We start from the raw sequence: 26992 nt of genomic DNA, 5'->3' as shown, positions 1-26992 counted from the left end.
GCTCTAGTTGTCCTGGTCTCCGCTTTCTTTCAGGGATGTAGAGGTCCTTTCTAGGTGCTGATCCAGCATCTGGTCTGGATACGCACTGGATCCGGGTGACTGCAGTGACCCTCTGATCTGGACACAGACTGGATCTGGTGGCCACGGTGACCTCGGAACAAGAGAGAAACTGACAAATATTAGCATAGATGCCATTCTTCTAATGATGTAGCAAGTACATAGGGTGTTATGGGAAGTGTTTCCGGTTCCGGTTTACCTAATTAATGCAGCCTAAAAATCATTTAACAGATTTGGATAATATAGTATAATATAATATAGTATAATATAATATAGTATGTTATGTGTATGCCAGGTTAAAGAGATGGGTCTTTAATCTAGATTTAAACTGCAAGAGTGTGTCTGCCTCCCGAACAATGTTAGGTAAGTTATTCCAGAGTATAGGCGCCAAATAGGAAAAGGATCTGCCGCCCGCAGTTGATTTTGATATTCTAGGTATTATCAAATTGCCTGAGTTTTGAGAACGTAGCGGACGTAGAGGTTTATAATGTAAAAGGAGCTCATTCAAATACTGAGGTGCTAAACCATTCAGGGCTTTATAAGTAATAAGCAATATTTTAAAATCTATACGATGTTTGATAGGGAGCCAGTGCAGTGTTGACAGGACCAGGCTAATATGGTCATACTTCCTGGTTCTAGTAAGAACTCTTGCTGCTGCATTTGGGACTAGCTGTAGTTTGTTTACTAAGCGTGCAGAACAACCACCCAATAAAGCATTACAATAATCTAACCTTGAGGTCATAAATGCATGGATTAACATTTCTGCATTTGACATTGAGAGCATAGGCCGTAATTTAGATACTTATCTAAAATATTGGATGACAGGTCTATATAAAAACACTATCTGAACAAAATCACAGATGCCTGTCAGAAACTTCAGCGAAACTCTCTGTTCTTCCATTGAGCATCTACATAACAAAGCAGAAGTAATCAATGAATGACACAAGTGAAGATATCTGGGCTGTTTTCATTTTCCAGTCCAATTCAGTGTCAATGGGATTTCTGATGTTAAAAATAATGAATGTCTGAAAGAGACATCAACTTTGTCTCAAATGTAGGTCCCTGTGATTTTGCAATGCATAAAACATGGATAAAATCATGGAATTTAATTATTAAAATGGAATTTACTGCATAATGTAGAATGTCATGGAATTTAGAACATTTTGGATTAAAGTATGACTGTATAATTAAACAAGTTCACCTCAGCATTTCAGTTGCTGTCAAAAACTGCTGACAAATGCAAACTGAATCTCTCTTTGACAGTCCGCCAAAATAAAAGTTGATTTAACTTGAAATTCTTTTTTGACAGAAATATATTACCACTGTATAGTAAAATATGCTTCTCACATTAACAGAATTATTATTATTTATTATTATTTAACAATTATCAGAATAACAGAATAATCACAAAATCTAAATAATTGTATCCATAAATTTGTGTGGTGACACAAATGCAATGTTTTGTTTTATATGCAATTCTTTTAAATCATAAAACACAGAAATAATAATAAAAAAGCTTAGAAAATATAAAAATTTCATAGGGCCTTATTATTCTTAAAATTGTAATGTATTAATAAATTGTTTGAGCGTTATTAATTCTACTGATTAGATTTTTTTCATGATTCAAATAATTTATATCATTTATAGTAATCCTGAAACATTAAAACAGAAATTATAGAATTTGGTGGGGAAAAATAAAAACGAACTTTGGATTTATGTTAGCCCTATGTTAGAAAATAGAAATGCGACAATGGTGACACACAATAATAGCACAAATCTAATAGGTAATAATAGCAGTTATGAAAACAAATCTCAGAGACACTTTCTGAAATTGTAGAGAAGATATGTACTGTTGCTAACATACAATACAATACAATAAAAGAAGCGAGGAGGTTCTGTGCTCCCTCTGGCACTGTCTTTTGACCATCAACCTGACAGATCAGCACTCAGTTCCTGAAGCCCTGCCCTATGTGTGTGTGTGTGTGTATGTTTGTGAGAGAGAGCAAGGACATGCATAAAAACACATGGAAAACACTGTTTACATTAGCTATTCGTCCCATGAGAGAATCATAACCAGGTGCTTCTGCCTCTGCCTTCCACTGTCACAGGTCAGAGGTCAGGACATCAATATTCTAAATATATTACACAGTTAAAGGTCAAGTATGTAATTTATGTGCCACTGATGTCACCAAAAAGAAAAAAGAAAACGTTTTTCAACCTTGAGCAGTCCCCCCTGTGCCAAGCAAGATATTCAATGCAAGATTAATCAATGTATAAGAATAAAGCACTTACATTTCTTCACACTTAGCTCTCCTATGATTTCGGAAGACTTGGAATATAGCATACGAGTTGTATGAACATTGTTTGAACTTTAATTTTATGGATCTTTTTAACAGTTTTTGGAGCTGCAGTACTCATTCACTTTTATGTGGCCTGAAAATTCTACAAAATTTCAACAGAGAAAGGAAAGTAACAGATTTGGAAGAACACAATGGATAAATAATGACAGAATTGTAATTCTGGGAACTATTCCTGCAACTCATTTGAACAGAACTGTTTACCTTACAGTCATGACACATCTCCCTAAAGACATTCAACTCATATACTGACTGGAATGTGATTTCTATGCTCATCGGGCTCTACACTGACGCCATACTAAATGCAAAGGAGTCTTTCAGATGACTGGACACTGAATCAGATGATTCTCAAAACTGCAGCAGCATTAGATCACTTCAGCTTGTGAAACATGAGACCAATTTTCTGGAAAGGCACAAGTCTTTAAAAGCTTTAACATTCAGAAAAATGTCCATACAGTATAAGTATAAGTGTTCTAAATAGCATCATTATGATTTTCTAAGTCACTTTCTTTTTCTTTTGGCCAAATTCTAATGCAGTGTCAAATGAAATTACATAATTATTTGCAATAAGCTCAATGGTGGTGGGGGGGGGGGCTTCTTTATATTTTTGTGAAAACTGTGATGCCGTTTTAATTAAATAGAATTAAAATTGGACTATTTAGAAAATATTAATACTATTCAGACAGTAAAGCAGATAATAAAAAACTGAATATTGTAATTAAAAAACTAAAAACAATTTAAATGTTTATATTTACAGTACATTTGCACATTTAGCAGTTTACAAAGGTGGAACAAAAGCACTTTATCAAACATTTAGACAATTACCATTGAGTTTACATCTAGACAATTAAATATCTGTGTTTTAAGTGAGAAAAAAAAGAATTCCACCCAGAATAATTCATCAACACTATGTGCTTTCAAATGTGCTGTGAGTGATGTTTTATAGAGTAGCACGGTGACATGGTCCCTATAAACCTGACAGATATCACTGGAATAGCTGTCCTGAGAAATCCCACCTGTCTGCGACTCAGCCCTAGGCTCTGTAAACAGCAAACAAAGAATATGACCACAGGATGCTCTTGTTTAGCCAATCAGAAGTCTCTGAGGTGTTCACTTCCTGTCACTCATTATAAGCCTTCAGGTTTGGTGACAAGCCTGTTGAAGGCAGGTGTCGGTTATTGTGAGACGGCTAGAACATCACTTACGGTACCTTTAAGGAAATAAAACACAAAGGCTGAATGTCCCTGAGGTGCAAGATTATACACATCTCCCTCCAACATAACACCTGAAGGGTCTACAAGCCCTTCAGCAGATTTTTATTAATATTATAGAAGAAAATGTCAAAAAAATAAAAAAAAATAAAAAATGTAGCAGATTTCATCCGGAATGAATTACAGGCATACAATACCGAGGACTTGTTCAACTTTAATTATTGAAAACACAAAGGTGAAAATAAAATCTGATGTGAACCTGAATAAATTTGATGATGATATTGTTGGTAAATGTTTCTGGCTGTTCAGAAAACACACAATCAAAAACACACAAGTCATGACTGCAGGGGTTTGATTTGACTGAAACAGCAATAGAGACAAATGCCACAAATAAATAATAATTTCATGCAGACCTCCTGATAAACAAGTGATTCATCACATTGTGGTAGCAGATACATGCATACTAAGCAGCCAGTAACAGAATTCACTCCCCAATCTCATGAACACTCATGAACCATTATTTGCTGATGTGATTGTCAGAGTTGGTATCCTACAAGAGTGCATGCATATACAGTACATACACAGTACACACATAGTTGCATGAATCTATTCTAAGAAGGTTGAAGGCTGTATCAAAGGCAAATGATGGAAAAACACCACAATGAAGAAATACTGCCTATTTCCCAGGTGTTCACATTATTTTGTCCAACCTCTGCATATACGTCATCTGATGTGAGTGCACATCACTAATCAATAAATACTAATCAAACATACTATTCATCTCTTCATACGTCAAACTTGCTGAGAGAACTTTTAACATTAAATAATCTGTAAAAGAACATCAATATGCCATGCACAAATTGCGTGTGATATTTCTATCAGACAAACAAGCTACAATTTCTAGAAATATAGCAGAGAAATCTCTGAGAGTTTATGGATCTGCGTGCTTCATGTCAAAGAGTACGTAGGAGCAGCAAAGCTTTTAGATTTCCAGGCGTGTTGACGTGTGTGAAATCACATGCATCTGATCTCCTGCTGTTTCATCAGCGGCAGGATGGCAGAAATATAGAATTACACGCATACTAAACCAAACTGCTCTTTCACAGATCCATTATTTTGTATAGCTTGTGATATTCAAGCATGAAATGAACCTATTTTTTGGATTATACTCATTTATCTCTAAACATACAGGATAAGAACAATTTTTAACAAAGCTACAGCATATTATCACGTGTTTATGTGTTTATCCTGTCCAGTATATAACATTTTAAAGTTATTTGGTCTTGGCTCAACATGCAAGAAATCTCTAGCAATAATTGTTAGTATAGTGGTGTAGTTTTTGATCAGCGAGATTTAAACTCTGTCTTAATATATAATTTTTATTTGATTAAAACAAATCATGGGATAAACAGTCATGGCATGAAAGTGAAATGATGACAATTTTCACTCAGAATTTGCTAGTAAATTTCACAAATAATTACAAAGAAACAGCAAGTAACACTTTAAATATTTTTATATTTGTTATTGACATAGAATGCACAAAAATGTCTGTGTTTAGAGTTTTTAATGTGTTAGTGCTATTATCTTTACAAGGAACGTGACATCTTTCACCTCTGTCTCTCTAATTTCCACTAAAGTACATTTTCATATGTGGCTCTCACTGCATGGGTTTCACAGCACCACCATATTTGATTTTTTACACTCTCTCTTTGTACAAGTTGAAGTCTGTAACCCTTGGCAACAATCTACAATGGATTTTCACACTGAGAGATTTTAAAAGCATATTGTTTTTAGTAGTTCAGCACTTACCCTTGCATTAAAATCAGTAATGAGTTTTAAATTGATCTGATCAACCTCAGAATGCACAAAAAGCTTAAATCAGGTATTCCAATAGTTGTCTGACTACAACAACCAGAAACAGCAGGTAAAAAAAGACCTCAAGCAGGGGGAAAATAGCTGGTTATGTTACCCAGGGCAACTCCAAGTGAGAAAATCCCTGGTGGTCACGATAAAAAAGCAAGACTTCTGATAACAGTTTCCGTGTCAGCTGGCTCGCACCCCCTTATCTACGGGAAATTGTTGTGGAAAAGGCCTTCTATACAACAAGAATGGGGCGGGTAATGAAAAGAGCCGACAGGTGATGGATGGACGGATGAATGGATGGATGTGCAATGTGAGTTATAACATTACGAAAGATAGAAAACCGAGAGTTCCATCCATTTTCCGAAACAGAAACACTACCTGTGGGAAAAAAAGATGGGTGTTTCATGATCGGTGCAAAAAAGGAAAGAAAAAAAAAGAAACACACACAGTGTCAACTTCCGAGTGAACTGTAGGGTTCTGTGAGGGTTAGCATGAGTACAGAAGAGAAAAACCATTCAAGCTGAGTGTGAAAATGAAGTAGGGAAATTGACCTTCGGCTCACAGGTGGGATGAGGCCACTGGAATCCCATTCCACAGGATTATGACCTCCTTTATTTTCTCCCATTCCCCTGGAGAAAAAGCCTCCAAAGCAGAGTCTTCTGTACAGAAACTGTACAAAGGCATCAGTTGTTTCGGTGATTGACATGTGCTGTTATCTCCACAGATGTTGCTGGCTGTCACTGGATTTTCAAGGCTCAACATGCAATCAAGAAAAAGGTGAGTTCAGTTTTGGGAGCTTGAATTTGTTCAGCTTGAATTTGTTCAAATAACAGCACATATAATTATTAATCATGTGTGAGAATCCATTTGGTCTAAAGCAATAAATGGGTCAGTGAAAGGTCAGGGAAACAAAAACTGAATTTGTGAATTCCATCCATTCTTTGTTGCCAAAGAAACAACTGTCAGATATATAAAGCTCTGGCAGAAATAACTATATAAATGCACTTGGAAGTGGGCTGGCATATTTCAGGATTAGATTTACATACAGGAAAATCCTCTGGTTATTAGCAGGTGGCAGTTAATCCCAGCATGCTCATGGTGAGAGCCAATACATTGTGACCTGCCAGTTGTGCCAGCCAAAAATCTCATTTTTCTTCATATGCCAATATGTATACATGACTCACAAGTAACTGTGCCCTTAAAAGCTTTGAGATTTAATCTTAAAAGTATAGAAGGCATTTTAAATATATTTATCAGATGATACAAATTAATTAAACATTCCATTAAGCATCTACAAAAAATGCAAAAAATAATTTAATAATAATAATTTTATAATTTTCTTTTCTGACATGCACTAATTCTTGTTAAACTAGACATGCTTATTCCATGCATTTGTAGCACTTTTTTATGTGAAATCATATGAATTTTGTCAATCAAAAGTGTGCTGTCACTTTAATTTATTTTGAGCAGCACAGCAAAATGGTCTCAGCACTGTAACCATAGCTTCACATGTGCAGTTTCTGAAAAGTAGAAATATTCCCAAAGTTAGAAAACATCACTGTTTATTTTGTTTATTTTTTTAATAAAATTTTAGTGTCGTATATAGTTCATGTAATACATTTCAGAACAGCCTTTTTTGTGTTCCTGTTATAATGCAATGCAGGTTTCGCAAAGATTTAAAAAAAAAAAAATGAAAAATGCAAACTATTTGGGCCTCAAAGGGTCCACTAGGTCCCCGATGTTAGTCAAATGACCCAGAAAAAAAAGGGCTCCATTACATAAATAAATAATTATACATTAGTCCTATATGATAGTATTAGTCATGTGAAGTTAAGTGTCACATCTGGTACCCTAGTAAGCCAAAAGTAAGTGTTTTTATTTATTTCAAATGCAAAAAGGGTGTTTATGTAGAAGTCTTACAGGCAGAGGAGCAAAAAAGTCCTTGTTAAATTTTAAGGTTCAGATAAAAAGTGAAAAATTCTTACAAAAAATAAATAAATTATGATTGCAAAAAACCTTGACTAAAACCTTGGAGAACAAATAAAGTAATATTAAAAAAATGTGTTAGATGACTGTTTATATGATGGTGAGACCTGCTGAGTTTTATCTTCGATGGCATTTGCAGCTCCAGTATCTTTTTATCTTTTTTCAGCACACCAGGGAAAGCCTGTTCAATAAACAGATTATTAATTTCCTCATAATTCACAATAAAGCCACCAGATGGTAAGATGAACTATAGAGTCAGACGGCATGGTGCTCACCGCAAAATATGAAGAGCAAGTAATTTCACGGTCCTGTCCCTCTCTACACTGAGCCAACCACAGAGAGCCTCATTAGAGGACAGAAAACTTCTTTAAACTTCATGAGGGAGAGAATTTGAGGATGACGATTTTAATTTTGGTGTGAACTATCCCTTTAAATTCAAGAAATAATATGTTTGCATTGCTGAATCATATGACGTGTTAATTTTTAAAATCTTTTTTATAATCAAGGTCAATGCATTGCATACAAGGAACAAGGTCACACTTTAGTTTTGAGATCAACTGATTTCTCACTATTAAATAACTATTAACTATGACGTTTGCCTCACTCAATTCCTAACTTGCTGCTAATTATTAGTTATTTATTACACAAATTCCAGGCTTCCAAGGATTTCAAAAAGCAAATACATAGCTAAAAAACATCTCCTTGAGAATTCCCACAAGCTGATTTAAACACATAAGCATATAAAATACATTAGTCTAATAAATGAATTGCAGTAAAATGCAACCGCCTGTAACAATCTGTTGTAAAATTAGACTTAGTGTTTAAATGCACAACTCCTTGATAAAATGCAAGGCAAAAGATTAAAAAATAATAATAATTGTATTCTTCCACATTACATATTATCCCAAAGCAGATTTAAAGCTTTTCAGGAAGAAACCTAAAGAGAAACTAGGACATAGCAAAGTTGTTATTGTTAACTATTTTGCTATTCTATTTGATTTATTTAAATAAAAGATGAAATGCAAAAAAATATAAATATCAGATTTATTTTATTTCAGTTAACTGCCAAAGCTTCTTTTCTAAATTTCATTTTAGAAATACTAAAATTACTAAAACTGAAATAAAATTATTATAGTAAATAGAAATAATTAAAATAGAAAATAAACACAAACATGAACAAGAAAAAAGCACAAATTAATTAAAAACAAAAATTAAATACCTGAAAATATAAGAATAAAAGCTAAAATTACAGCTAAAACACTGATGCGCAGCACTTATAATCCAGTTTGACCAAGCAGCATTAGAGTACTGATATTTAGTATGACATGGTTTAGATATAATATTTGTCAATCAATAAATGCAATGTTTTAGGATGCAGTCGGTAATGAATAATATCCTTCTTGATGTGCAGATGTTGGTTACTGATTTCAACTAAATGAGATGCAATTCAGAGGTAAGAAAGAAATAACAAACACACAAGAGCATAAGAACAACAATACGCATCTCTGTATTTCTGTAGGTTTTGACCTCCAGAACAGGTTGACAGTTGACTCCAGTTTACTTTATGGATCCATCAATCACTAACAGACACTTAGTCTTGTGTAGGCAGACTTTTGACTTATGGCATAAAACCTGGTCCACACTGCAGCTTCTGAATCACTCACTCAGACTAGAAGAGAATTGCTGTCTGACATGAATAACAGACAGATGTAGAAAAATAACCGCATTCAAGTAATTGCACAGCACTTTCAAACCCAAAGAAATGTGTGTGCAGACTTAAAGGAACCGATTACCCAAAAATGAAAATTTGCTGAAAATATGCTCCCTCTCAAGGTATCCAAGATATAGATGAGTTTATTTCTTCATGGGAACAGATTTGTTCACCAGTGGATCCTCTATAGTGAACGGGTGCCATCAGAATCAGTTCAAACAGCTGATAAAAAAACATTACTAATCAACAAATAAGTTCAACAGTTATCATCCTGTGAAGCAAAAAGTTGCATGTTTGTAAGAAACAAATCCATCATTAAGGCATTTTTACCTTCAAACTTTTGCTTCTGGCTAAAATATGAGTCCTCTATCCATAATATTGTTTTCTCCAGTGAAAAAGTCATCTAATCTGAATCAGGAGAGAAATATGCACAGATGAAGCACAGTTTATAACAGTCCAAAACAGTTCTAGACATATTTGCCGGTGGATTTTGATGTGAGAGGACAACAGTGGAAGTGAATTTTTCACTGGAGGAAGTGCTATTATGCATTATAGACTAGTGAAGTGATGGTTTAAACTTAAAATGCCTTGATGGATTTGTTTCTTACAAACATGCAGCTTTTCACTTCACCAGACATAAAAAGATGGACTGGAGTCCTGTGAATTACTTGTGGGTTTTTGTGATGTTTTCATCAGCTGTTTGGACTCTCATTCTGACAGCACTCATCCACTGGTTGCAATGCACATGGTTGCTAACAATGTTCACTGATTCTATCTGTGACCTGATAAAATCACAAAAAGCAGATGACGCAATGGACCTGTTTTCTCATTAAAAGCACTATAGCTTCTATTTCTGAAGCTGCCATTTGTGTAACACTCATGGTGAAAGATCTTTGCAGCAGTGGATCAGGAGGCCCAGGAATAATGACATCTCTTTTCTCCTTCCCTGTGAAACCCGCCCTTTGTCTTTCTTCCTCCACACAGATCTGAGGGGTAGGAGTCTGTGTCGTGATATTCCAGAGCTTACTGAAGAGCAACAACATGAAAAGCTCAATGGAAAGACCCCCATTAGCTGTTCAAATTTCACTCTTAGTATATACACCGTTCCACTTTCTCACCCTATTTATGGCTGGGAATGCGTTAGTGTCAAAATTGTGTTTTTATTAAACAATAAAACGCAGCAACATTCCTATTCTAAGCTTTCTGTCAACAACAAGAAGCTTTTACAATTCTCAAAAAGATAGTTACTGTCACAATGTTAGGTGCTCTGAGTGGTTGTTAGAGCAGTCTGGTTTGGCTTCACAACAGTCACTTAACAGTCTATGATTCCACTTTATCACCAAAACAACACAAGCTCGGTGTCAGCGTAATGAGATAATTGCCAGGCTAGAGTAGACACTGTCCTTGACGGCACTAAATGTGTTTAGAAAGTGAATTTAGAAGGTACTGACCACTTACAATGTTCTGAAGTTGAATTTTAATAGCATAAATGAGCCTTCGCAGCCCTCGTTCATTAGCGTAATGTAAATGAGTGCTCCACAATGACAAGAAGAGGAGGCAGAGCCCGATGACATCATGAGGAGAAGGTTGAGTCTACAAACAGCCCTTCAGAAGCTTTCTGGATTAATTGGCCCTGTGAGGAAACATTAGAACAGTTAGAGAAACTGTGGTGACTAAACACTCCCTGACCCGCGGTTAAGTGTGGGGAGACGCATGTCTGCAAACCTGTTATTACAAATAAAGAAATCTCTCGGGACACAGGAAATAAATACTCATCAGAGCAAGGGATTCATACTGTAATTGTTGCCCTTTGCCATTGTAATGGGTTTGAGATTACAACAGCATGACAACAATATCAGAGTTTTATGCACTGTTACTTGATGACAGCACAAACAAATACATCACGCTAATAACACACCATTCAGCAACAGAGAGATGATGATCCCAGTTTTCAGCATGTCCACCAATGTTTTTTTTGTTTTTTTTAATTACAGTGCTTGAAAGGCAGGACTGTACTGATTAAAAACAGGCAATTCTGTCTTTAAACTTGCCAAAGGACCTATGGATGAAAATTTGCCAATTTGGCTTAATATGGCACATTTAACATATTGTTATGTATTAATAAAGTATAATTTATCTGATTAAAGTAAACAAATATATACTACTATCAAAAGTTATGAGGCATTCATAAAAAATAAGAAATTAATACTTTTATTTAGCAAAAACACAAGTGACAGTAAAGATTTTATAATGTTATGTACTGTATAATCTTACCATTTCTATTTCATAAAAAATGTATCTCTTTATAAATTATTTATTTTGTATAAAAATTTGAACTTAACATGTATTATGGTCTCCATAAGCAGCACAACTGTCTTCAACATCAATAAGACATCTTTCACCAATTTAGCATATTAAATTGATTTCTGATGGATCACATGACACAGATCACTAGACTAATGACTGCTGAAAATTCAGCTTCACAATAATAAATGACAAATTATAATAATAATTTGCATTTTAAATGAATTCAAATGGGGAAAAAAAGGAATTATAAATTGTAAAAATATTTCACAATATTACAGTCTTTTCTGTATTTTTGTAAAAAATAAGAAAAAAAGAAACATTTGATCCTAAACATTTGAATGAAAAATTTAAGAAAAGAGAAATAATGTTCCAATTGTGCAATATAAAGTTATTTTCTTAAGAAGAAAAAAGTAAAAAGAAAATAAGAAAAAATTATATTCTTTTACTGCTTTGAATGCACTGATATTTCTATTTGGAAATGCAAATCTAGTTCTTCCTCCATAAAGTCTATAAAGTCATGAACCCGAACAGCTTTAGATATCAGAAGTGTCAAACTCGAAATATCTAGCATCATCAATACGTTTGAGGACTTGAAGCCTGTTGTCACCTGTCACTGCTGGCAGGCTGCTGGAATGGAAGAGCAATACAGATGAACAAAGATCAAGCGTTCATGTTCACAACAGCACACGGCAGCAGCTTCGCATGTCAAGATCACATGACTTCTTGCCTCATAGTCATATTGCTTCTCAAATAAAATCAGTTGTTTAAAGGAATAAAGAAGTGTCAGTTTGTGACAGGCAGGTTGTAGATGATTTATTTACATAAACCCTGTTGTTTAGTATGCTGTTAGCTGAGGGCACTAAAACAACTGAGCCCCTCTTTTACCCATGGATGGATGGATAGAAATGTAATTTTTAATTAATTAATTAACTAACAAACTAATTTTATTTTAGAAAGCTACAGGTAATCATACCTGAATCGTGCTTTACAGATGTAATTTAGTTCAACATTGCAATTTTTTACCGTCTATGAATTCGACTGTAAGGCTTCTATGTAAACATCATCTTCACATGTAAAACAGCATTTGTTCACAGTTTGTGGGGTAAAAGAGCATTTGTTCACAGTTTGTGGGGTTGTAAGTATAGTTGTGCTGCTCCATCCTTCAGTAACAGCCTCATTGGAAAGCCTGATTAGATTGTGATAGGTTCATAAAACAATCCTTGCTGAAATGGGCCACACAAACTATTAAGGTCAAAGGAAAATCAAACAATAAATGTTTTTTTGATGCTCTTTAATGTGGTGTGACAAATCACTGTAGCTGCCGAGTCGATTCAAACGGCAGCACTGTATAACACTCTCTCCCCCATCAGCACGTCGCTTCACTACAACTTACAGCAAGAAAAATAAATATCAACATCAGAGGGTTTGTTGAAACACACAGTGCCGCTGAAATGCATCATCTCTCATGCAATCAGTGTTTCAGATGCAGGAAGACATCAAATATGTCAAATTGTCACCTAATATTATAGTTAACTCAGGAAAGGTATTCAGTGTCCACAGCTTGAAGCTAGACAAATGAAGCAGATTGCCAGATTTCAAAGGGATCATGATGAATGTGTTTAAATTATTCTGTTTCCTGAGGTGCACTTTTAGTCTTAGCATGCTTTTTTCATCAAAAACGGTCACAATTTAGATATTAATGTTCATTTTCCTCCCTAAATTAAGCCATCTGATTTGAACGCTCTATTGGAAGGGGCGTGTCTGCTGTGAGACTTCAATGTAAACGCCCACTGCTCTGATTGGCTAACATCTATGCGTAAGAAATGACCATTATACATGGAACTCTTGAGAAAACATTCCTGCATTTTTACTATAACAGCTGCCTTAATGAACTAATTGTGAAAAGCGTTGATTATAGCATTATATTCAGAACTGCTCCCATTGCATCAAAGGTCTGAGCACACAGTGTAATGATCTCCATATTGCAACAGGATTTCTACAATCTGATTTCTACAGTCTTGTTCAGAACACACTTCTTTGTTTACATACAACAATGACGCATGTTAAAGAGCATGTCAAGGAGAATCGTGATGTCCCAATTCAAATCCAGGCATTTCAGAAGGGTACAAAACAATAGCCTAATATTTTTTTTTATTTTTTGTTAACAGGGGAATTAGTTTTGAAACATGCAGTTTGTTTTACTGTATAGCAACCTCTTATACAGGTATGTCTAAATATTAAGATTTTGAATCTCCATTTAATGACCCCTTTTAAGGACCATCACTAAAAAATTATATTATTCTATAATCTTACCTATAAGAGTGATAGAATTTTCTTTTAATAGTTTATATATACAGTTTTCCTAATATCAACGGTCTGACAGCTAATACATATTTAGATCATTGTGATAAGACTTTATTATTGCATAAAATTGAAAACGTGTTTTTAGGTCAGAGTGACTCAAAATAACTGTGGCATAATTTTTTAATGCAAAAGGCTTGTAAATAAATCAACAATTTCAAAAATAGTCAAATAAGTCAAAGAATAGATAAAAGTCTCTATGTTAGTGACAAAGTCCAATTCTAAATCCATTTTAGTTTAATTATTTTTAATAATTAAACAAAAGAAAACCTCACATTTCCATAAAAATCATATTTTCCCTTAGTGCCAATGTAACCATATGTCTTGCTGCTGTTTCATGACATGTACCATTGTAATGTGCCTTTCATGTTTTAGCAGATTTTTGCATTCTGTGAAAGACGATACTACAGAGTTTCTGGGGAAATTGAAACAGGGATCTGGACTGATTTCTGAAAGTGCAAGATAGTCTCATCTTCTCTCACATTGTCAACAACCTGCTGTTTACTGTCTCTCTGAGTTTCTCCATCTCACTTACGCATAAAACATTCATAACTGAGATGGCAGATGAAAGAGTAGTGCTGGGTAAAAATGAAGCAAAAAAAGAGATGAAGAGCAAAAGAAGGAGAGGGAGCAAGTAAAAGAGGAAGAGGAGAGGAAGAGAGCGATGGATCTCCTGAGTGCCAATCCCTGTCTGATTGCCATGCAGAAGTATAAACATGGTCTTTCAAAGAAGGCACTAAACATAGACTTATCATAATCCTCACAAATAATACACAGGATTGCACATTCTGAAATGTGCAACTCCAAAAAATAACTTCGTAAATCCTACATAATAACAAGTTAAATTGCTATGCCTCAGATACACAGTGAAGATATAATATTTGCTTCTTTGGCAGATTTTCAATGTTATCTCTGATACTTAGGAAACAGCTCAGTTTTGAGTCAAACACATAAGGTAGTTCAACGCTGTCAAAAATTGGAATAATCCAACTCTTCAAATTAACAGTTTCTAGCAAAAAAAAAAGAGAAGAGGTTTTAAATTCCGTCAGAAGACATAAATGTACCATAAAGTGTCAGGTAGGATAATTTATTAAATATATATTTTTTTTTTTCAAATTTAATTAAATTAATGTAACGGAGATACTAGTACTATGTGACGTTTTGGCCCAGAGCTTTAAATAAAATTTTGATTCTATAAGATTTCTCTGTTTGATGTCAAACTCTAGCTTAAAGGAATAGGTCACCCAAAAATAAACCTTACTTAAAATGAACTCACCCCCCACCAAACCAAAGTGTAAAGTTTGTTTCTTTATTGGAACAGATTTGAAGAAATTTTGCATTATATCACTTGCTCATCAATGGATTCTCTGCAGTGAATGGGTGCCATCAGAATGACAGTCCAAACAGCTGATAAAAACATCACAATAATCCACAAGTAATCCACATGACTCCTGTCTATCAGTTAACGTTTTGTGAAGTAAAAAACTGTGTTTCCAAGAAACAAATACGTTAAGGCATTTTAAGTATAAAGTGCCACTTCTGGTCAAAATACATGTCCATAATCCATAATAATGCTTCTTTCAGTAAAAAGGTCAATCCCCTGTTGTCCTCTCACATCCAAATCCACCCACATATTTGTTTAGAACTGTTTAGGGCTGTTTTATCTCGTAAAAGCTGCTTAATAATTTTTTTTAGTTTTTTTTTTTGGGGGGGGGGTTAATGTTTGGTTTCTCATTTTGACGACAGCCATTCACTGCAAAGGATCCATTGGTACGTAATTGATGTGATGCAAAAGAATTTCCCAGATCTGTTCAGATGAAGAAACAGACTCATCTACATCTTGGATGGCCTGAATGGCAATAGATTTTCAGCAATTATCATTTTTGGGTGAACTATTCCTTTAATTCATTCAAGATTTGTGCTTATCGTAACAAGGTCAAAACAAGTGCTATGCTGTGTGGCATGCAAAATACCCCTCCAGATGTCATGTCAAAGCCACTGGAGGCGTTTAATCAATCATAATGACTAATAAGATGATTACCTGGTATAATCTGCATTTGGCATGTTTTCAATACTGTCAACCGCTGCTGAATCAAACCCTGACAGCAGCGACGCCATGCTTTGAGTTCAATCACTCAAATGACAATCTACTGAGCTGCAGCTTCCTTTACAAATAGTTAGGAAATAACTGACTTGAATGTTATAACTCGACCTAGAGGCAAACTTACCTAAGTGACTCTATAATGCGATGCCTAAAACGCTTCTGTTTTTCTTCAAGCTCAATTATCTACAATTGTCCTGAGAAATTTGAACTAAAGAATTAAATTTTCTCTCTAGGTAGCAATATGCATTTTTACACAGACAGTAATGAACTGTTGCAATGCTAAAATTAACATTAATTCTTCTCTTAACATTTAGTGCACAAATAAAGGTTTATCTCTTCAATCATTTACATTTGACATTCATATAGTCAAGGCTTTTAGTGAGCAGCTAAGACAATTATTTTACCATTAAATTACCCTGGGAATAATTTTCTGATATTACTTGCTTAATATTTCTAGTGTCTTTTTTGATGATTGGCATGGCTGTTTGTTATGATGCGGCCTCTACAGTAAAGCCTCCTGTCAACATCAGTATTGCAGAGAGTTTATTCATTTATTTATTACCATTTTTTGATAAATACATATAAATATATCGAAGCATAAATGTCTTCAGTGTCACTTTTGATCAATTTTATTGCATCCTTGCTGACTAAAGGTCATTAATAATTATTATAATAATAAATCTTAGACTAAAAAAAAATTATCTTACAAATTATAAACATTTAAAAAGTCTGGGTAGTGTATATAATAAAATATTAGCAATTAATGTAAATTGCTAATAAAATTATTTTCAGAATACAGGGCTATATTTAAATGGTTATGGCATCTATATCTACAATAATACTAATAATACTAATAATAAATAAATCATCTGGTGACGTATGCAAGACTCTAATCATTGTGTTTGCCCATATACCACCCCTGCAAAACATATTCATCTGCCTTTTTAGTGCCATGCCCACATCTCAAAAAACAATCAACAATCAACGCATAGAATCAATTCCCTGCCCTATTTTTTTTCTTCTTTTTTTCAATAATCTATGATGTAAGTCTCTATACAGAAGAAAAGATCTGTTGCTACTTCTGTTTTATTGGAGCTTTTAATGATAGTCCACCCAAAAATGTAAATTCTGTCATGATTGTTTAACCCTTATGTTGTTTCAGCCTGTATGACTCACTTAGTTTCTTTCTGTGGAAAACATACTGTATAAGATATTTTTTAAACAGGTCTCTGTTTCTTTAGATTTTAGGATGAAAAATAACTGTGATGTTTAAACCAACACTAAACCTCTTGTATAAAAGCCTGTGCAATAAAGAACCAAACACAGAGTATTATACTCATATACTGAGCAAAGATTAAATCATCATATTTAATGATTTTATGAAGCCTTCATGCACCACCTAATGAAAGAGAAACATCCCTAAACAGGTTTGATTATTACAAAGCAAATTACTGAAATTCCCCATGGGATCTGATTCAATCAGCTGCTGTCTTTTAGTACTCGTCATTAATGGTGTCTGAATTTCCCCAGGTGCTTCAACATGGAGATTTAATCCCATGATTAAATTACAGCTCTAGTCCTCTCAGGCGTGTGTCATATGTCATATATTTTGCCACTGGGGCCACCTTTGCACCTAAAGGGTTCTTATTGTACATATTAGCACCTAAAGTAAATGTGTATCTTAGTACCTGGAAGGTACAAAGGTGTACTTTTGAAGATGTACTGCCCCAATGACAGCTTTTGTACCTATTTTACAAAAGTGATAGAAATGTTTGCACAGACAATCACATTTTTAATTCATTTGATAATGCATTTATACTCTACTTTAGGGTTATCCACTACTAATTAAAAGGACTAACTGCGGTCAATGTCAGTCAGACAGTCTCTTCCTGTCTAAAAGGCAGTTCTACAAATCTGCAACACCGATTTATCAAGAAGACAAGCAAATATACAGTATAAATACAACTTAAGTCAAGGCCAAACAAAATTGTTTTAGATTTCTCACACTGAACATGGGGGAAAATATACAGCAATTCATTTAAAAATTATTAAATAAGAAAGAAAGAAAGAAAGAAAGAAAGAAAGAAAGAAAAAAATATTTCTAACATATTTTATGTAACTTATAAATCATTTAGAAAGCTACAGGTAATCCTGTCTGAATTGTCATATACAGCTTTAATTTAGTCCTACAGTACGTGGCCATTTTCTACCATGTCTATGACTTAAAAAACTGCTGCTTTATAACCTTTATACTGATTGTATGTAAATGTCCTCTTCACATGTAAAACAAAATATCAATTAGAGTGAAGAGAAAGCAAGCAAACTCAGTTGCAATAATCATAAGGACTTATTTTATTTGAGTTTTAAAGTAATAAATGAATAATACAAGAATAAAGAGATACTGATTTAGTCAACAGAAAGAAAACGGATCCTTTGGCATGTGTCTCTAAGGACACTGAAGTACATTGTGTCTCGTGTTGAGGATATGGTCCTGTTCACACCGTGATCTATAGCTGAAGGTCTAGTGATGTGAACTGATACGTGCTGCTCACCTAGTCAACATGAATCAAAGCTTATCAGAAAAGACATGCATGACATAGCCAGCAGAAGAGTTCTGGCCTGGGTATCCATTTACAGACCCTTGAGCCCGCATCACACACACTGACATGTGCAATGCAAATGTAATGTTACAAAATCAAGTTACCTTCAGGTTCGAGCTTATTATTGTAAAAGCATTGAGAATAGTGAGAGGCCTTTTAAAGTGTACCACTTCTACTCAACAAAACTGGAACAATAAAGAGAAAAATAAAGCAAAAAATAAACAAATTCATAATGTCAGCTTGATAAAACCTTGTCTGAGAGTTGTTAAAAAACAATTTTAAAAAGCATTTGAAGGTTACAGAGAATTACAGACTATCCATTACAGGAAATCTGAAAGTCTGAACCAGTTTGTAATTTTTATATATTTTTTTAACACACACTCAGTAGTAAGTTTGGTGGATGTATTGTACAATGAAAAGTCCGAAAGGAATTAAACATTTTCAACATTAATGTGCAAACGCTGTAAGTACGCTATTCATAGGCTGAATTAAGTGTAGCATTTGCACTCTGTTGTTTTTTTAATAAGCTTGCTCTGTTTCTTTGACCTTTGTCAGTTTCTGGCTTAAGAAAATTTAGATGTAAAAAAAGAGATTAAAATTTTTTAGTTTATATCTTGCAATTTTGAGAGAGAGAAAAAAAGTTAGTCTGAAAAAAAGAATAGTTAGTCTGAATTCTTAGTAATTTTGTTATTATTATTATTATGTGGGAGAAACGGTCTTCCATAGCCTTTTAAAGTGGAACTACTTTTCTTAAAAATATAAGTGCACAAAGTTTTGTTGTTCTTATGTCTGTATACAAAAAAAAAGGAGACCGTTTACAGATTCGATTAATGTATTGCTCTTATCTGTACGATCAAAACTGAAAATGTAATTAAGTTCTTTTCGGGGTTATCAGGGGAAAAAATGAAGAACTGTGACTCATAACGCGTATACGCATTAATTGACTCCAGAGGGTTAAACTAAGAGAAAGCTTTTTAACGTCAAAATAATGACTCACATCATCCTTAAGTTCCACTGATACAAGGAGTATATTAGGTCCAGGCGAGGGCACCTTCATTATCTCCAGTCTGGCAGAAGAAATGGACAATTGAGTGTGTGCTTGACTTATTAAGGTCACTGAACAAGCATGTGGGTGAACAGACTTGGCAGATGCCAGCAGGTAAAGACAACAGCTCGAGCACAAGAGACTAATCAGTGCTTTAGCACATCCCTCTGGATCCACATACACACACAAGGTTCTCCAAGCCGTTGAACCAGGACCGACCGCGGTGTCAGACAGAGTTTATTCCAGATGAAATCACATAACCGGTCACTCAGCATAAACACACACACCAGCAGCTGCAGCAGTGACCATAGCATTGAGGAATCCTTGAAAATAAGATTGCATATGTAGAAAAAAAAAAGTTGTCAGAGCGGTAAATACAAGGCCACAGAGAGGAGACCTGAGCCAATGTGTTCTGGACCTCTACAGACCCTCCGATCCTCAGTCTTGTAGTTTCTGCTCGACTTCATCCTGTGTCCTTGTGAGGTGGGAAGAAAATGAGTTGGGCTTCTGCAGAGTTTTGCCTTCACTGCATTTAAAACATATGACCATATGAAAACTGTATCCAGATCCGACCATAAAGATACAGGTGAAACTTGAACCAAGAGCTACATGTCTCTATATCACACAAGCATATTTTTGGTAAGCAATAAATACAATTAAAATTTTAATTCATTTTAAAACACCTAAATACACAGTCAGAAAAAGCATTATTTATGTTTTAGCACTATTTATATAGTATATAGTGTTTATTATTATTTTGAACAAGTCCTTTTTTAGTTTTTAGCTTTAGAATTCTTTTGTGCTTTTGACATTTTATTTGTTTTTTATGTGTCTATTGAGCTTTGATTAAATTCTATTTTAGTTTTTGTAATTTGTGTTTTGCAATAAAATGTTCTAAATTTCAGTACTTTTCTCAGTTCTGTAGTATTAGTAATTTTGTTATTGACTTTTGTAATTTCTATTAGTTTTTATATATATATATGTGTGTGTGTGTGTGTGTGTGTGTGTGTGTGTGTGTGTGTGTGTGTGTGTGTTTTAAATCTATTTCTTTAATTTCTTTTTATTTTAGCTTTAATCATTTTAGTACTCCAGGTTTTTTTTTTTTGTTAGCTGCCAAGGCACCGTTTCTAAGTTACGTTTGCCATTCAAATATCTATACTTTATTTCACCATTATTTCATTTAACAAAATTACTTTACTACTATTAGTTTTGGTTATAACAATATTGGTGAGAAATTTCTAAAAATATCACTTTACACTCAATAAATTATTATCATTCACTAATATAATATAATATAATATAATATAATATAATATATGATATCCTTTAACTTCTTATTAATTCTATTTTCCTGCAGAACATGATTTAGATGTTAATGACAATAAGTTGAAGATGAGGTGAGGTCAAAGCACATTAATTGAGTTTGGTGACTTCTGTGGCTACTTTAGGAAACTTCACTTTCATTGCTCTAACTGTCAGACTAAAAATGCAAATGTTGGAATGTTTGACAAATATGGCCATTACAGCTGCGAATATTAAGTGAGTGAAGTAAGAATTTACTGGAAATGTCCAGCTAACATTTTCAATGTCTTTAATTTTTCTGTCAAGCACAAAATTGTTGTTCTCTGTCACAAATGGCATAATAAAAATTTTCCTACCATTTTTTTAACATAGAGGATATGTATTTCACAAGACAGGAAATCACTTCATAATTTCAGGACGCAGTCTGATGTCAACAGTGACTAACAGTCTGCAGTCTGAAAAAAACCCCACTTCTAAACACTCCAGCCGTGTAATGAGCAAGCAGACTGGGCTAACAGCGTATTCCTGTAAGAAAACAAACACATTAGAAGAACCCGCCTCTCCAATGGCCTAAAGCTAGGAAGACATGATCAGAGAGAGACTTAACAGAGAGAGTTGGACAGAGACATATGAAGGACGCCATTCTGTGAATGCTCCTGTTCAGAAGTTGATTTTCATAACCAGCCTTTAAAATTAGTTCAGCTGGATCAGAGAATGTCCACAGAATGTTAAGAGCACAAATGTCAATTATAAAAAAGAAAATTGTAAATAAAACAAAGATTATTGGAGTATGTTTTATAAGAAAATACCATTTCAGTTGTTCTACTTTAAAATGTTATGTTTATTTCAATGTTTTCAATGAAATTTACTAGCAATTTCTGACTGAAAATGAATTCTACACCAATTTGTTTTTCAATGTATCTGTCATATATATATATAGTATGTCAATTCCCAAAATTTCCTGTCCATCATGTTTTTTACTGAATATCCCTTTTTCTCAGTGTCACATTATGCAAGTAAAATAGGTTGCAAACTGTTTACTGTATTTTAACGCATTTATGTCTATATCAATTTAACAAGTAATTTAACATGACCAAATTGATTACTGAACACATTTGCGAATAAATTGATTAATTAATCAACAGCTGGTAAGCTTAACTAATCACATTACAACTGACAAATTAAATAAGAAACCTGTTGTCATTCCTCTCATGCAAACAGAATCATATTTAGACAGCCCTAAAATAATCAAGAAGAAAAAAACAAGAATACAGCAATATTGTGAAACATTATAATAATTTAAAACAACTGTTTTCTGTTTTAATAGATTTTAAAATGTAATTTATTCCTGTGATAAAAAAAGCTGTATTTTCAGCATCATTACTCCAGTCTTCAGTGTCATGATACTTCAGAAATCATTCTAATATACTGATTTGCTGCTAAGGAAACATATTATAAGAAGAAACACATTAGGTATTTTTGTGGAAATCGTGATTTATTTATAAAAAATTTTCATGAATAAAAAGTTAGAAAGAACAGCATTTATTTAAAATAGATTTTTTTTTTTTTTTATTAATAATCACTTTTAATCAATTTAATGCATCCTTGCCGGACAAAATAGTATTAATTTCTTTAGTGCATTTGTGATAAATCTGTAAAACTGAAATTAAATGACACTTATGTATAGGGCCCATCAATAAAGTTTACTTTACAAATCCTAATGGAAAGAGCTTAAGCAGTGTTGCTGTAGTTACATCCTCAGGTGAATGTGACTTCTGTTTGTGAGCATCTATTTAGCACATTGTAACAAGCGTGTAAAATTTATGGTGGCTAAAAGGCCACTTACAGCACAGTTCAATGTGTATATATACACTGAACAGTAAAAGAAACAGTAACCAAGCCCTCTTAATGCTATTCGTGGACTAACATTTACTCCAGTCCATATATCCTGCAAACTGGCTGAACGTATGGCCGTGGTTTCAGGAGCAACACAACTCTCTGGACGGCAGGCTGTAGTGAGACTCACGAGAGCCCTAATCCTGAAGTGAACTGGCCCTGACTGCCTGTGGAGACCTCAGATCCAGCAGACATCCTCAGATCTGAGGTTGCCAGTTAAATATTAGCAGCACAGAGCAGGATGTGATCTGAGCCCAGAGGAAGACACACATTCAGAGCCCTGCTGAGTGCTAAAGAGCGCTAGCATTCACAAATCACAGTGTGCTCTCTTAATCACGGAGGCCAGAGGAAAGCACCACACTCTTGTGGTTTGTATTTTACTCTTTGAATATTAAATTAAGATGAATTAAGTGTCTGTATAGTGAATCTGTATGCATTGACACATCTCTGTGCATAATATAACAGCAATTCGATTATAAAGATTTATTATCCTTTGCAAAGTTCTGCTCATTCATAAAGTCTAATTACTTGTTGCAATTAGATGAGCAATACACTTCCTTTTTTTTCTTTCATTTAGCAGATGTTTTTATCCGAAGCCTCTTAAAAATGAAAACGTTACAACAAATCTGATTCATCCTGGGAAGACTTCCTTAAATTTTCTCATTAAGCAGACAATTACAAATGAGGAAAGACTTCAGCGAAGATGATTTATATAATGCAGACAGTGATATGAGAAGTGTTGCAAAATTGTTCAAAAATCTACAGAAAGAGTTAGTATGTAAACGGAGTGTATATGCTTAATGCATTAACAGATCTGAGTTAAAAGGATATTATGGATTCAGTACAAGTTAAGCTCAAATCAGTCAATGTAAGCTGATGGGTATTTATACATGAAAACACCTTAACAGATATAAAAGTGTTTATGACTCCTTATTAAGAATTTACCAAGGATTTATTAAACTCAGTTTGCTCATGCAATATAACACTTCATTCTGAAATGTCTTCTTTTTGGCATTTTTGAGGAATCGTAAATATATCATATTTTTTATAACTGTAACTATAACAGTATATCCATATACGTTATAGCATATATATACCCCCCCCCCCCCCACCCCAAAAAAGGCATGAACCTTTTCAACCAGCTGTAAATATTATTCACAAATATGTATGTATAAAAATTTGGACCAGGCTGAATGAATATCATTTGTGGTATAATGTGGATTACAACAAAATAAACATTTAGACTCATCCATCATTTTCTTGGTTACATTGTATAATGGGGCCAATTTTTGGAGGACTTTAAAAGCAGGAGGAAGCCAGTCACTGAATCTAGACGGTTAGATGACTGCGTAACTTACAATAGAAACCCTTTCTCACCAAAATACCATGAAAGATCTACCTGTGGCAGGAGACTTAAACCATCAGGGTACAATTATAGTGACAAAAGAGGGGACAAGAAGATCTGGTGATTTACAATGTCTCGGGCTGCAGACATGTCTAGCGGAATGAGGACGGATGATCCAGAGCAGCTCTGGCCAGCCGCGAGGCAGCCTCCGTTAAATGCCCGCTTCTGAAGCCTGACTGATTGCTATCTAGCAAGTACTTCTGTGAGAGGGAAAAGTTGCCTGTTTTAAACCACTCTCTCAAGTGTTTTTGCCATGAACCGGAGGAAAGATATAGGTCTGAATTGTTCTACTGTAGCACAGTGTATATTTTTAAAGCAGTGTGGTTAGAATGTGATGGGGCAAATGTCAGTGAGGATATGATGTGTTACTGAAGTGTGTAAATGCATTTGCAAATCAAACTGATTTTTATTGAAAGTTTTTTTTTCAGATTTTTGAATGATACTATAATAAAATAAGTTAACTGTGTATCAAAAAATAGTAACACTGTACAGTGAAGTTAAATTGAAATTAATTAGTTAATATATAAGGCATCACGTAAAATTAATTTTTACAGAAATTATTCTCTTTTTATTTTACAAACATACAATTGTCCACTCCTAATTCATGGGTGGTAATATCATATAACTAATGTTAATTTACACAATTTTAAATGTTAAAAATAAATACGTAGAAATGTATGTGATATGAATAATAAATGCTGTAGAAAAAATTTGCATTGCATTAACTAATGCCAATTACTACTACTAATAATAATAATATAATAACAATAAAGTGTTTATAGTTAGGGCAAATTATTTGCCAGCTTTTCTTTCCTCAAAAAAAAAAAAAAAAGCATTTGTGGAAATTGTAAAATAATCAGAGTTGATACATTGAACTGAAGCCCAAACTCTTCCAGCTCTATTAGTCTCAAATCCCAGATGATCTGACTGTGAGCAGAGTCTCTGCAAACTTTCTTACCCTTCCAATCCATGGATATTACAGCTCTGACCCCTTCGCTGACTCTTTTCTCACAGCATGGTTTCTTCCCAAACCTTCTCTTGGTCCTCATCCTCAGGCTGCCCCCCGCGTGTCCACGTGGCTGTGATTAATTCAGCTAGGCTCTGGGAGCTTTACACAGCTAACGGCAGATCAGCTGTTCAGCAGTGTCCTGCACAGAAGGAGGATCATGCGACACACGTTATATATAATAACAGATGAGAAGGGGGAAAAAAAGGACACAAGAGAGCAGTACAGACGAATATGATGAGCAAAAAGGGTTTCAGTGTCCCTTAGCGCCCACTTTGTGTCTATAGAGATCTTATTCTACCGATCAGAATTATTGATGAAGCACGGAGCAGAAAACAACACACTTATGAAGACACTAGGAAACTCCAGATAACTGGAAGGGAAACAGAGCATGAAAAAAGGAAAAATACTAGTAAGAACAGTAATAACAATTATGAAAGCCTCACTGTATCACACTGTATATGATAGTAGGCTACTTGGTAAAAAAAGATGACTTTTTTTCATTCTATATTTGTCACAGTGTCATGGTTGTGTGTCTGGGTTTCCACTAGATGTCCTCCTTTCTCACGGTGTCTGTCACCTTATCACTTCCTGTTCCCTTATTTGGTCACCTTCCTCCTTGAGTAATTGATTGTTCCCCACCTGTCTCCTGTTCCCTCATTATCCTTCTGTGTATTTATACCCGGTCTGTCTGAGTCTGTGTTACGGAGTCCTTGTTTAATGTTGATGTTAATTCATGTCCGTTGCCTTGCCTTGCCTTCGTGTTTTGTTTATGTTTGGATTTGTTGGATATCGACCCCTGCCTGGACTGTTTATTCTTTGGATTGCCCCTTTAATAAATACATACCCGCAATTGGTTCTCTCTCCTGTGTTCTCTGTAACACCGATCGTGACAGAAGGACTCCATCGCACTGAGATCCAGCAGTATGTCTTTTTCCCGTTCCCCAGCCAAAATGGCGGAGCGGAGAGCTAAGTATCTCCGGCTGTTCGCCTCCGCCAAGAGGGCAATGAGGTGGGTGCCCTGGCACAGGTGTTCTGGTCCCTGGCTGAGGGTATGGGATACAACGATGCGGCCCTGAAGGATTATTTCAACAGCGGGCTGGATGATCCAGTTTCTCAGGAGGAGATGGGGCATTTAGAGACACTGGAATTCTGGGAATTCGTGTACTTCTTGCAGCATAGGCTTCCGTGGGATGCCCCAGCCACTCCTGTCTCTTCCGCCAAGATGGCCGCTAACCCAGCGCCAATGCCCAAGCCTGTCACCAACCCAGATTCATGGCCCAAGATGGCCGCCAGCCCAGCGCCACAGCACAAGATGGCCACCAGCTTAGAGCCACAGCACAAGATGGCCGCCAGCCCAGCGCCACAGCACAAGATGGCCGACTCACGCCTGAGTATCCAGACAAGGTGCCACTGACTCTCCATCATAGAGGGCGGAGGAGGAGACAGGCGTCTACCGTTCCTCAAAGGAGGCCGAGGCGGTGCCCGATGCCGAGGCAGAGCCCGATGCCGTTCCGGAGGCCGAGGCGGTGCCCGATGCCGAGGCAGAGCCCGATGACGTTCCGGAGGCCGAGGCGGTGCCCGATGCCGCTCCCGATGCGGTGCCCGAGACCGCTCCCGAGGCTGTTACCGAGGCAGTGCCCGAGGCCGTTCCAGAGGCGATGCCTGAAGCCGAGGCACCTCACGTCTCCACAGGCAGTCCTAAGCCAAGTCAGGTGCCCATTGACTCTCCAGAGTCGAGTCAAGTTCCTGTTGGCCTTGCAGAGTCGAGTCAGGTGACT

At 35.3% G+C, this 26992-nt stretch overlaps 1 long non-coding RNA gene across 1 annotated transcript in view; it reads right to left on the bottom strand.

Moving 5' to 3' along the window:
• Positions 1-21290: 21290 nt before the first annotated feature.
• The window catches only part of LOC132111093 (uncharacterized), a 47228-nt gene continuing 41526 nt past the window's right edge, over positions 21291-26992 (bottom strand). Inside the window, exons 2-3 of the long non-coding RNA XR_009424730.1 lie at positions 25164-25353; positions 21291-21429 (exon numbers count right to left, since the gene is read on the bottom strand). This is a non-coding gene — a long non-coding RNA (uncharacterized LOC132111093). The remainder of the gene's footprint in view (positions 21430-25163; positions 25354-26992) is intronic.

The sequence above is a fragment of the Carassius carassius genome, chromosome 30 (genome assembly GCF_963082965.1).
Source record: "Carassius carassius chromosome 30, fCarCar2.1, whole genome shotgun sequence".
NCBI classification, from domain to species: Eukaryota; Metazoa; Chordata; class Actinopteri; order Cypriniformes; family Cyprinidae; genus Carassius; species Carassius carassius.
This window is presented reverse-complemented; position numbering and strand designations above follow the sequence as displayed.